The following is a 12,828-nucleotide window of genomic DNA, read 5'->3' as shown; positions in this document are numbered from 1 at the left end:
TAGGCATAGTTATTATAGCTAGGCTAATGTAACTACCGATTCTAATATTCTGTTTCCAGTAAGGTAGATATCGTTTAGTATACCTAATTATATCAGGCCTTTATATATAGCGCGCTATATATCGCTGCGCTACGCCGAGTACTGCCGCTATATTTGCATCCTTATCGTGCAGTAGATGGCTCGCTTATTCCTACTGCTCTCCCTCTTCAAAGCATGTATATAGGTTAGGTAGCTAGGGCACTCGTATATATTATGTTGCTGAGATATATGGTAATGCCTGATCGCGGCCCTTGACCTTTTACCGGCCTCTTTCCCTTAGATAAGGCACTTACCTACGTGCGTAGGGCAGTATAGCTATATAGGTAACCCTCCTATATGCATAGACTAGGTAAAGCTTCGGACCTATAGGTTTGAACTGGCTACCTAGTGCCGCCCCCGTTAGTAGCGCCCGTCCTATCGGCTATATAACTAGTCTTAGCCTAGCCGGTCTTATCCTAGCCGACCTTTTAATATACTATTCTAGTAATAGCAGCTTACCTATAAAGCCTAAAGTGGGTTTTAGTAGGGGCTAGTAGACTTAGCCTTAGAGTTATCGTAAGAGGGGATAAAGCCTGCCGCCTATCCCCGACTAACTACTCCTCCCTTATAGCTGCCTCTACAGATTAACCGAGCGAAGGTTGCCTAGTATATAGGCTAGTATAGGCCTGTCTAGACCTATACGTCTAAACCAGCCTCCTAGCATCGCGTATGCTAATGCAGCCTAGAGTAAATAATGCACTACGGAGATACTATACTACTATATAGGGTTCCTATATTCGCGAACGACCGCGTGCTCCTCGTGCGTAGGCTCGCTTAGGCCTATTCGGACTTATAGGTCCCAACCGGCTATATATGCTACTAGGTCTTAATATAGCCTATATTATGGAATCTACTATAGACGCACTATAATATATGGCTTGTGTCGGCCTACGACCGCGGTAACCTTCGGTATAGGCTAGTATATACTAGTATAGACCTATTCGGACCTGTAGGTCCTAACCGGCCACGCAGGCTATTAGATCCTAATATAACCTATATTATGGAATCTACTATAGACGCACTATGATATATAGCTTGTATCGGCCTACGATTGCGGTAACCTTTAGCATAAGCCAGTATATACTAGTATAGACCTATTCGGACCTATAGGTCCTAACCGGCTATATAGGCCACTAGATCCTAATACAACCTATGTTATGGAATCTACTATGGACGTACTATGATATATAGCTTGTATTAGCCTACGACTGCAGTAACTTTCGGTATAGGCTAGTATATGCTAGTGTAGACTTGTTCGGACCTATAGGTCCCAACCGGCCCCTTAGACTACTATATATATAGAAGTTATAAGCACTAGAGTGTATAAGTAATAGGCAAAGGATGACGCGCGAGCCCTAATGAGATAGCCTATATACTAATAGGTATAGTGGTGCGGCTCTGCTGGTGCGGCTCTACTACTATAGGTCCTATAGTGGGGCTAGCAACTCCTAGTGCGGGGAAAAGCGGGGTATGCTTTATAATTCGGTACGCCGACTTACCTAATACTCTTGAGTTACTATGGAATTATATAGGAACTACTATCGTAGCTTATTTACTCTTATTATAGATAATAGAGAATTATATATATACGATCTAACTATATTTTATCCTAGTACCTACTTTTTTTTTTTTTTTTCTTATAAATTTATTCTTCTTTTTTTTTCCTTCTTTTCTTTTTTCTTCCCCTTTTATCCCTCCTTTTTTTTTTTATGCCGATAATTAAGATAGATATAATAGCTTAACCTACCTCGGCTATAGATGCTATAAAATACGGCATAGAGAAAGAGTTGATTATCCTTATGGCATTATTTAGTGCATTTAATAAGCTGTTTACGAACCTTTATATATTGACCTATAGGAGGATTACTAGTGGATTAGACGCTTAAACCTATCTGCCCGATAGGCTTACCGATAAAACTATCCGAATAAAAGATTAGGACGCTCTCGTATAAGTATCGCCCGCATAACTATATTATAACTGCGTATACGATGGATTTATCTCTAGGTTCCTATACTATACTAGTATATAAGACGGTAGCTCCTACGATTAGTATTTGCTCTACGGCCGCTACTGCCTTAGAAAGAGTGAGTTAATTATACGCTAGGAGATATTAGCCGGCAAATACTTTACTCTCCTCGATATAATACGTAATAGAATTAGCCTTTAGAAGCTGGTCGATAGTGCCGCCGCCCGCCCGCCTAGTGCCAATAAAATATTAATAATAATAATAATGCCGGCGTTTTAGTCTATAGTGGCTATATTCCTCCGATACTTCGCGATAGCTAAAAGATGCCTACGAATGCTATATATCGAGGCAACAGAGTTCAAAAAGGCTATATACTAAAAGCATTTTTTGTATATTATAAACCCTTCTATATACCATCCCTATTTAGCCTATTAGGACTTTAAAAGGGACGTCGCCGAATCTCTTTATTAGTAGCATTAGGAGTGCTTTAGCCGACTATACCCTATATAATTACTCCGCTATATCCCTCCCCCCCCCGGCAGTATCGCTTTTTCCTACACTAATAGCATCGCGTCCCCCCCCCCCTTACCTACTAATAGTATGCTCTATGATATAGATGAGGATTAGGAATTTATAAAAATAGGCATTAGCACCTATTCTAACGCTTATAATAATAGCGACGCAAAAGATGCTATATATAATAATTGTGGCAGTAGCTATTTTAAAGATAGATTCTACTTTAAAGATGATATTATATTATAGGAGTATGATTTAACTTATAAGTATTAATGACACGAATATACGCCGCTAAGCGCGCGGCAGTAGGAGGTGATTTACTTTTTTTATTTTTATTAACCACTAATGGGAAATATAAGGTGGCATTTTGTTTTGTTTTTTTCGTTTTTAGCTAATACCAAGGGGGGGGGCTATATTGCTCGGTATACAACTTAGGTACATTCGCAGGCATTTTGCTTTACGTTTTATCGAACGACTATAGGGGGATATATTTTTACTTGGTATAGCATTATATTAGACGTAAACATATAGTATAGATAGATGCATACCTATATAGCTAACCACGAATTGAGAGTGTGTTACTATATATATGCGCCGTAATACGATAAGCTATACGGGCGGTAGGGTGGTTCAGACCTATAGGTCCCAACCGGGCCATATAGTCGCACTATAGCGTCGCCCCCTAACCTACTAAGGTTGCATATATATGCTATAGTGACTACTATATAAGTAGCGCGGCCTAGCCTACGTGCCTAACTATATTCTAATGGGGAGGGGGGTATTAGATATTAGAAACCTAGGTTGATCTAAGACCTCGGTCTAATATAATTCCGACCTAATGATCTTCTTCTCCCTCTTCCCTAGTAGGCTCTATATAGTAGTTCATTATTATATATAAGAATAAGATATATTAATTATTACGACTTAACCGGGGGGGTATAATAGTCAGAGTCTTCTAGTAATATAGAGAATGCCTACCGATATATATAGTCTCTACGACTACCTACTCTATAAAGACCTATATATTAACCTCCCTAATAGTGAAGCTTGCTAGCTTTATTCCAAACTGCTAGAATATAGAGGGGGGTATTGCAGCAGATAGCACCTTATAATAGTATATAGCGCGTGGCATTATAAATACTTTCTATAGAACCTATAGCGCTATAGCCCTATATCTCGCCTTTACGTCTGCTCTTACCCTTCTTATCCCTGCTAGTCAGTCAGTAATATAGAGACACCGTTAGAGTATTACTTATTACTATAGTCTATAGAGAAGGTACTATTACTATTTCATAGGATCTATATATTATAGACAATAAAGCACGATAGAATGGCGATAAAGTAGGCGAGCAAGAGAACCGGCTTAGACTTATAGGTCTGAATTAAAACCACCCGCGATTTATAGCCGTGCACCTAACCTTATTGCATGTGCTCGCCTATTTAGTAGCGGAAGTAAGGCCTATTGAAGTAGAGAATTAATGCATTTCCTGCCTTTACTTTCCTTTTACCTTCCTTTTGCCTTCCTACCTTTATTTTCCCTTTACCTTTACTCCCGTTCCCTTAATTTCTTTCTCCTATATAAAGCCTTAATTTCTCCCTCCTTTCTTCCTTTCTTTCCCCTTTATTATAACTCACACTCTTTTTTTCTTATCTTACTACTTGCCCTACCTTTTTCTCTCTTTTCCTCTTTTATATAAGCAAGCCTTAGCGTATCCCGCCCTTCTTCCTTTTTATCTTTTTTATAATACTATTTCCCCGCCAGCAACTAGTATTTTACATATCGCATACCGCCACACTTTATCCCGCTTACGACCACGGCCTAAAGTGCTATAACTAACGAGAGGGATCCCTACTTCCCCTGCTTTATAATTATATGCTACTATGGCCTTAACATCTACCTTATAGAGGAAGGATCTACCGTCTGCTATATTTGCTATCGCTATAGGCCTTACGCAAAGTGCCGAACCAGGATAGAACTAATTAATCATCACCCTTATATACGCAAGATATATTAGAGAATCGTATATATAGTCCGCGATAAAGAGAGCACTATTGGCAGCGATATAAATAGCCCCAACTATATGCTACTTACGGACGATTTTAAGTTAGAATCGATATTTTTCTTTAGCTTTATCAGATATTACAATAATTAGCTGCGTGATATAATTAGATAGGCAACCCCTAAAGAACAATCTATCTATATAGATGCAGCGATAGACTTTATATAAGGCAGACTAATTAACGAGCAGCGCCTCCTACGTATATAGGATACTGCCGAGTTCCTCGTATATGCCTTTTCTTACCACTAATTACCAGAATAGTAAGGCGGCCTTTTTCCTTTTCTGTTTTTTCCCCTCTAACTAACAATAGCTAGGCCGTATATAGTTATAGCGGCGCACTCATAAAAGGGGCATAGGGTATTTCTTTCGGTATATCTTGCTATATATAATATCGTATAGAAGTCAGGTATTAGGGCGGCTTAGCATATAGATGCTTCTTACTTTCTGGGGCAACGTGTATTATAAGGCATAGATAATTAATTATATATAGAGCTAAAGGCGACTAGTATAAGGTATTAGTAGGTTTTCTATTTAAATCGATATCGTTTTCCGACCTATTAGGATTCTTGCTATAGTCAACTAACCTTATAATCTCTTTTTTTCCTAGAGCTACTTAGTTAAACGACCGGGGTAATAAATAATCCCCTAATAGGAAGTCTACCTTTAGATTGCGTGCTTTATCCCGTAAGCCCTATTGGTTACGTAGTATATCGAATATATCCCTATATTTCTCCTTAATTTTAGACTAGTAAGTATTTTCGGTCCGGATAAGCCTAATAAGGAGGTTAGTATTATATAAAGACTATTAGTGGCAGCGCTAGGGGCGGCGCGCTAATGCCTTATACTGCTGCCTAAATAGAAAGCGGTCGGATTTTAATAACATGCTAGTAAGGCGTGCTATAAAATAGTAAATATAATAGAGAGATAAGTTAGTACTATACCGAAATGCGTCGCCCTAGGCCGTCCAACCACTTACTATAGTAGATATTATATAGTAAAAAGAAGGTGGCCAGGTTAGTACGCCGTAAATTATTTACTATGCTATTATAGTCAGGTGAAACGCTCTTTTTTATACTATAACCCTTACTTTATTTACTATAGCAGGCCTATATCAATAAGGTAAAGGGTGAGGCATAGGCAATACGCTATACTTTCCTTCGTAGCCTTATAGCGCCTTCTTTGCTATATATCCCTTATATTACTAAATGGAATTAATATCGCAATCGCCCAATCACTACGACTATTATATATATAGTAAACCCGCTTTTCCCTATGCTCTTTTATAGGGTACATAGGCAGCCCTATAGAGCTGCACCACTACTTATTACGTACTACCTCGCGTGCGACTGTATATATAACTTATATCTTTTATACGATTTAAATCTGGCATATAAATCGCACCCCTATTGGCTAGCTATTAGAATAAATGCAGAGCATACGCTAGTCATACGCCAGTCTACGCTAATAATAGGGTAGGGGCAGCAGCCGGCTTTTCTATACTAAATTATACGCTAGTCTACGCTAATAGATAGGGTAGGGGAAGCAGCCAGCTCTTCTCTAGTATATTTATATAGTAATAGTAAGGGTTAATATAGTAATAATATAGAACTTTTTTTTTCTTTACCCTCTTTCTATATAACTACCAACCTTACTATATATTCTTACTTACCTTTAGTATTCTAGAAAGTAGTAGCGCCAGCCTTTTATATTTATTAAATAAAAAGGATATATATGTTTGCCACCCTATACTAGGAAGTATATTATCCCGCGCGCTTGCTATAAGCCCTATAGAAGTAACCCCCCCTAAGCGTCCTTATGGCTACCCCCGGGTTAATCCTATAATATAACGATAGTATAGGAATACTAGGCAGCGGTAGTGGCGCGCGTAAAGGGCAGTAAATACTTTAAACGAAGCTATTTAGGATAATTAGCTTTTATAGTAAGAATAGCTAGTATAGGCCACGCCGCAAAGGATATTACCGAGGCTATCCGCTAGACCAGCCTCGAGCTAATGCGGCAGCGTATTGCTGGCCCTATCTATAGCCTCTCTATATGCCGGCCCGCGAAAGATATTACCAAGGCTATCCGCTAGACTAGCCTCGAGCTAATATAGTAGCGTATTGCTAGCCCTATTTATAGCCTCTCTATATGCTAACCCGCGAAGGATATTACTAAGGCTATACGCCAGACCAGCCTCAAGCTAACGCGGTAGTATATTACCAGCCCTATCTACAGCCTCTTTATATGCCGGCCTACAAAGGATATTACCGAGGCTATCCGCTAGACCGGCCTTAAGTAGCCGCAGTACTATATCCCTAGCCGCATTTATAGCCCTGCCTCTCTGCCGGCTATCCCCTATTGCTGACTATCTCGCCCCTATACTAGAGCCTTATATGGCGGTCGCCGGAAGCTCGGCATTAGGCGCCCTAGAGTGTTATATTAGGCGCGAAGAGGCCTATATGCAGTACTAAGGCAATATATAGTCACTTACTATATCGATAGAAGGGCTATATATCCTATAAAATATAGGCTCGGCAGCTGCTAATGCCCTACTTAGACCGCAAGGCGATACTATAGTTATACCAGATTTATATAGCGAGAGCGAGACCGAGGAGCACTAGAATACCCTAATAGCTAGTAATTCGGCTTAAATAGATAATAATAGTAGGATTATACCAAACTCGGATAGTGAGAGCGATATTAAAGAGCGCGGGTATACCCTAGCAGCTAGCGACCCTGCTATATTATATAATAATACTAGGGTTATACTAAACTTAGATAGCGAGAGTGATGCCGAAGAATAAGAGTATATACTAATAGCTAATAATACTAGAGTGGATAACGATACTATAATGGATACCGGGCGCGATAGTACTAAAGCGGATAACGATACTATAATAGATACCGGCCGTAATAGTAGAGCGGATGACGATACTATAATAGATACCGGGCGTAATAGCATTAGAGCGGATAATAATACTATAATAGATACCGGCCGTAATAATAGAGCGGATGACGATACTATAACGGATATTGGCTGCGATAGTAGAGCGGATAACAATACTATAATAGATACCGGGCATAATAGCACTAGAGCGGATAACGATATTATAACGGATACCGGCCGCGATAGTAGAGCGGATGATAATACTGTAATAAATACTGGCCGTAATAGTAGAGCGGATGACAATACTATAATAGATACCGGCCGCGATAGTACTAGAGCGGATAATAACATAATAATAGATATTAGCTATAATAGCACTAGAGCGGATGATAACGCTATAGATACCAGCCGCAATAGTAGAGTAGATAACGATATAATAATAGATATTAGCTATAATAGTATTAGAGCGGATAATAACGCTATAGATACCGGCCGCGATAGTAGAGCGGATAACGACACAATAACGGATACCGGCCGTAATAGCATTAGAGCGGATAATAAAACTATAACGGATATCAGCTATAATAGCACTAGAGCGGATAATAACGCTATAATAGATACCGGCCGCAATAGCATTAGAGCGGATAATAATTTTATATTAGATGCCGGCGGCAATACTAAGTAGTACCCCTATCTTCTCTATCTAATAAAATACTATAAAAAAAGCCAGACTAATTATAGCCCCAGTAATAGTATCGGCGGATAGGGCTTTAACGATAGCCTACTATAGCTAGAATACTATAACAGCCTTAAGGAGACTGATAGCGAGCCGCTATATTATCCTTCTATAATACCGCTATTATCGCCTAATCTATTAGCTAGGCCCCTATCTAGTAGGGGTGATTAGCTTCTTACAATCGCAGACTAAGCTAGATGGCGCCTTAGTAATAGCGGGATCGAATATGGCGATACTAATAGCGATAATAAAGGCAATAAGTTCCTGTAGCGGTAGGCTTTAGCATATAAGACTATCTTCTAAAAGGCATTCCAACCCTTATGCTCCTATAGCGTATAAGAGAATAATAATAGCGATAGTAGCGGCAATAATAGCGACGATCCTAAGGGCAATAGAGCCGCTAGGCTAAGCCCTAGCGACTTCTAAAATACAGCAGACTCCCTCGGTCTTAGCCGCAATACTATTACGCGGCTGCTTACGGTCGACCCTCTCTAATCGTCTACTTATTAGTTTTCTACTCATTAGGTAGCCATAGGGGCTAGCGCTAAAGCCGACTAAGAGCGGCTATAACTTATACGCTTCAGGCCGATGTCGAAACTGCCTATCTCGCTAGAGGCTATATAAAAGGCCTTTGCGTGCCTATATAATATAGAGATCCGCTATATATAGGATATTAATAGCAGCTAGATAGGGGCTATATTGCTTACTACGGTCCTGCTATCAATATATATATGCGTCTCCTTTATGCCGCCCTTTATACTATCTATCTAAAGTGATCAGGTGATCTAGCCCTATAGCGTCTAGCTAGGGAGGATATATTATACCTACCTAGGCTCCTATGCTATAGCATTTTGCGGTATTACCTTCTCTATCTTTATTCTCTTCCTAAACGCCTATATTATGCCTGGCAGTAAGTAGGGCAGCCAACCGTTTACCCTAAGCTACTAGAGGCAGGCCGAGTTTATAGACGGCGCCCTACTGCCGGCTATCCGCGGCCACATACCGCAGTACTATACGCAGGAGATGCCTATATTATTCGCTATAGCAAAGGCCAAGTCGTAGTCTAACTAGGAGCGGTATAGGGCTATATATATAGGGCCGGCAGATATAGCCGCGCTATAGAGGGGCGAAAGGCCCGGCTAATACTACCTACGCTATACTATTCCCGGCGAGCACCTAGACGATATATAGTACGATTTCTGCCGGCGCTACGGCTCTATTAAGGTCGCATTAGTATTAGGCAGGATAGTCTGCTACTTTAAGCACTTTAAGCTCCTCTTCTAGGCGTATAATACGAAAAACATTATAATTAGCGAGACGGTAGAGTTAGCGCTAGAGAGCTTTAGTACTGCCGTCCTAAGCTCCTTTAAGCTAGGCTATATCGATTCCTAGTCTACCTAAGTCGATATTAGCTTCTATAATACGGCTAAAAGGGCTAGGCAGGCCGGGCAGGCTAGGCGGGCCAAGGCTTATAATAACGCTATAGAGATCGACCGCGACTATAAAAACAGCGGCAATATTAATAATAATAATAATAAGGATAGCAATACCTTTAGCGGTATAATGCTACTATAGAAGCACGTATATATAAAGTAGTATCACTAGATACTATATAAGCCCTCCCTCGATATTAAGCTAAATAGGAGCCTCTTCTACTCTTATAGTATACGTAAGGCGGCTACCTATATAGGTAAGGCTTGCGGCATCGTTAGGCAGGGCGCCGCCCACCTACACCCCGGCTACCCGCTCTACCGCAAGATAGGCATCGTGCGGGCTAAAGGCTACCACTTATATAAGGAGCTCTTCAGCAGTATATTTAGCGATTATAAGCTCTACGCCAACACTAAGATAGCAATGCTCGCCCTGCCCAAGGCCGTAGTAGATAAGATATATATCGCGGGCTATAACTAAGGCAAGGCGATTAGGGCCGGCATACTGCTACGGTCTAAGGTTAAGGCGGCCTAGGCGGCCAACCGGGCCTATCTGCAGACCCTATACGATAGCAGGGTTAATGCCTAAGGCTATACAGCTAAAAAGGAGATCACCTTTCGCCTCGATATTATAGCTATACTCTATGCGTAGGGCAGCTTCTCCGCCGGCCGCATTAGCGGCGCCTTAGGCGGAAAGGTGCGGCTGCGCGCGCGTATAAGCGGCGGCGTCTAGGATGCGACCCTACTAGGCGACCCTTATTATTACTACTACTACCCTTACTAGATCCTCCCAATACGCAACCTTAATACTATCGTCCTTATTAACGCTAGCCGCCTTATTGCCGCGCTTGATAATATCTTCCTTATTAAAGCCTAGCTAGACCCGCCCGAGTCCTAAGTCGGCCACTCTATCGCGCGGTACTATATAGCGTCGCTATTCCTATGGCTGCTATAGCTAGGCCTGACTAGTAAGGTCGATATACCCTACGACGACTAAATATAGCGCGATATATAGCGGACCTACGTCTACGGCGATAGCGGCAGGGCTATCGTTATATACCGCCGCGGGCTCGGCCTACTCGGCCGGCTGCTTTACGATAGCTGCCTCTGGCTCGATAAGGGGCAAATCGACCCGATAAACCTGCACCTCTCCTTCGCTATACTGGCTACCTACTATATCCCCTATAACCCGCTTATAAATACGTAGCTATCGCAGAGCGTTATATAAAGCTTTACCGTAGGACCTATCCGTACTAGCTTCCTAGTAGAGTATTATATGCATGCTGCCGCCTGCCTATACTAGTAGGTCTCTATATTAGACCCCCCCATGCTTACGGCTAGGCGGGCGAATCGGAGGGCCTAAAAGCTCGAGAGTAAGGTTATCGCTCTTATCGTTAGTAAAGTAATGCGTTTATACGGCCTTTACCTCCTAGAAAAGCTATATAAATACTAGACTATAGCCGCCTAGGGGCTATAGCCCCTTTTTAGTAAAGATGCGGAAGAGCCTGCCATTATCCCCAAGGTCTTAGCAGCACTAGTGGCTAATACTATTAGCGATGCCTTCCTTAGGATATCGGCGGCGCGCGCCCTATAGGCTTAGTATATCTATAATAGTCTGCCTACCCTCTGCCTCCTGCTCAAGTACTACCGCGATAACCCTAAGCTAGCTATCCTCCTCCCTATAGATATTGCCGCTATATACTATAAAGCATACTCTATTTACTTTAAGGATAATTAACCGCCCATCTTTAGCGATAATAAAACGGCCGTAGTATTTCTCTTTCGGCGGCCAAGCGGCAGGCCCTGCCCTAACCCTTCCCGCGATACTAAGGCCTAATATTTCCGCGATAAATATACGAACCTATTTTGCTATACTATAGCCGAACTCGACCGCTATTATAACGATGGCTATAATGGCCGCGGTAGTAGCGATAGCAATGGCGATAGCGATAGCAATAGTCCTAGGGCCGAGATTAGGCTATACAGTATATACCTAAGGTAGCTATCTAAGCGCGGGGCCAGTAATAGGTAGTCCTAGCTCGTCTATTATACCCTCTTCTATAACTAAGAGAAGAAGATATAAAGGATAAATACATTCTACAGCCTCTTCTAGATACTACGCGATGCCTACTATAGGAATACTTACTTAGGCGCCCTCCCATTCGATAATATTTTCTAAAAGCAGATCGGCAATTATATACTTATTATATTTAACTTAGACTGCTCTAAAGAGGTCAGCATCCTACGATATATACTAGAACCGGCAAGCCATAATAACCTACTGGCGTAGTATGCTGCTACCCCCCGCGCTAGGCGGGCTAGCGTTATCCCATCCTTCTTCCTTATCTAGCTCTAGGCCCCTATAGTATAAGTATATACTAATAGCTGCGGCCTTAAGTCCGGCCATAACGATAGGCAGCGATAGCACTACCGCAATAACTATTAGCACTTTATAACGCTTATGCAGCTACGGTAGTGGCGTCGGGTATTGCCTATCCTACGTGCTGCCTAGCCCTACGATATAAAGCGACCTACGATAATTTAAGCTATTGTAGCGCTTGCCTACTACGCGCAGCGCCTATACGATATATTTACTAACATCTAAGACCTAGATGGTATTAATCTATAGCTCGGTATAAATACGCCGGCCCCCCTGCCCTATAGGCAGAGGTTCGACCGAAAACGTAAAGCTTAGTCCCTATACGCCGCCAGCAATTTTAATATAATGCGCGAGGTTCCGCAAGCTACCGTCGCTAAGTATAGCGAGGTCTATAATAGCTAGCCGGCTATATTTATGCCCTATAGGGAGTTGGTATGGTCGATTCGGCGGCATTTAGCCGTAGTAGCCTAATTCCTTACTATAGAGTATATTAGGTATATAATCGCCTTATATCGCCTAGCCGATAAGTATGCTATAGAAGCGCTATTCTACTATTTATATACCCTATGCCTCTGCTTATCTTCCGACCTTAGGCCTAAAGAAGGCGACGATAATATTTTTATAGATAGCCTATTGCGACCCGCCTTCTAGCCTATATAATACCCCCCCGCCGAGCTAAATACCGCCGAGACCCTTAGGAATAAATTTAATAAAGAGTATAGCCAGGGCAATAGTATTAGGGATATAATAGCCTTCCTAGAGTAAAGGGAGCTA

The sequence above is a fragment of the Ustilaginoidea virens genome, chromosome 7 (genome assembly GCF_000687475.1).
Source record: "Ustilaginoidea virens chromosome 7, complete sequence".
Taxonomy (NCBI): domain Eukaryota; kingdom Fungi; phylum Ascomycota; class Sordariomycetes; order Hypocreales; family Clavicipitaceae; genus Ustilaginoidea; species Ustilaginoidea virens.
The sequence above is the reverse complement of the archived record's forward strand: the minus strand, read 5'-3'. Positions refer to the sequence as shown.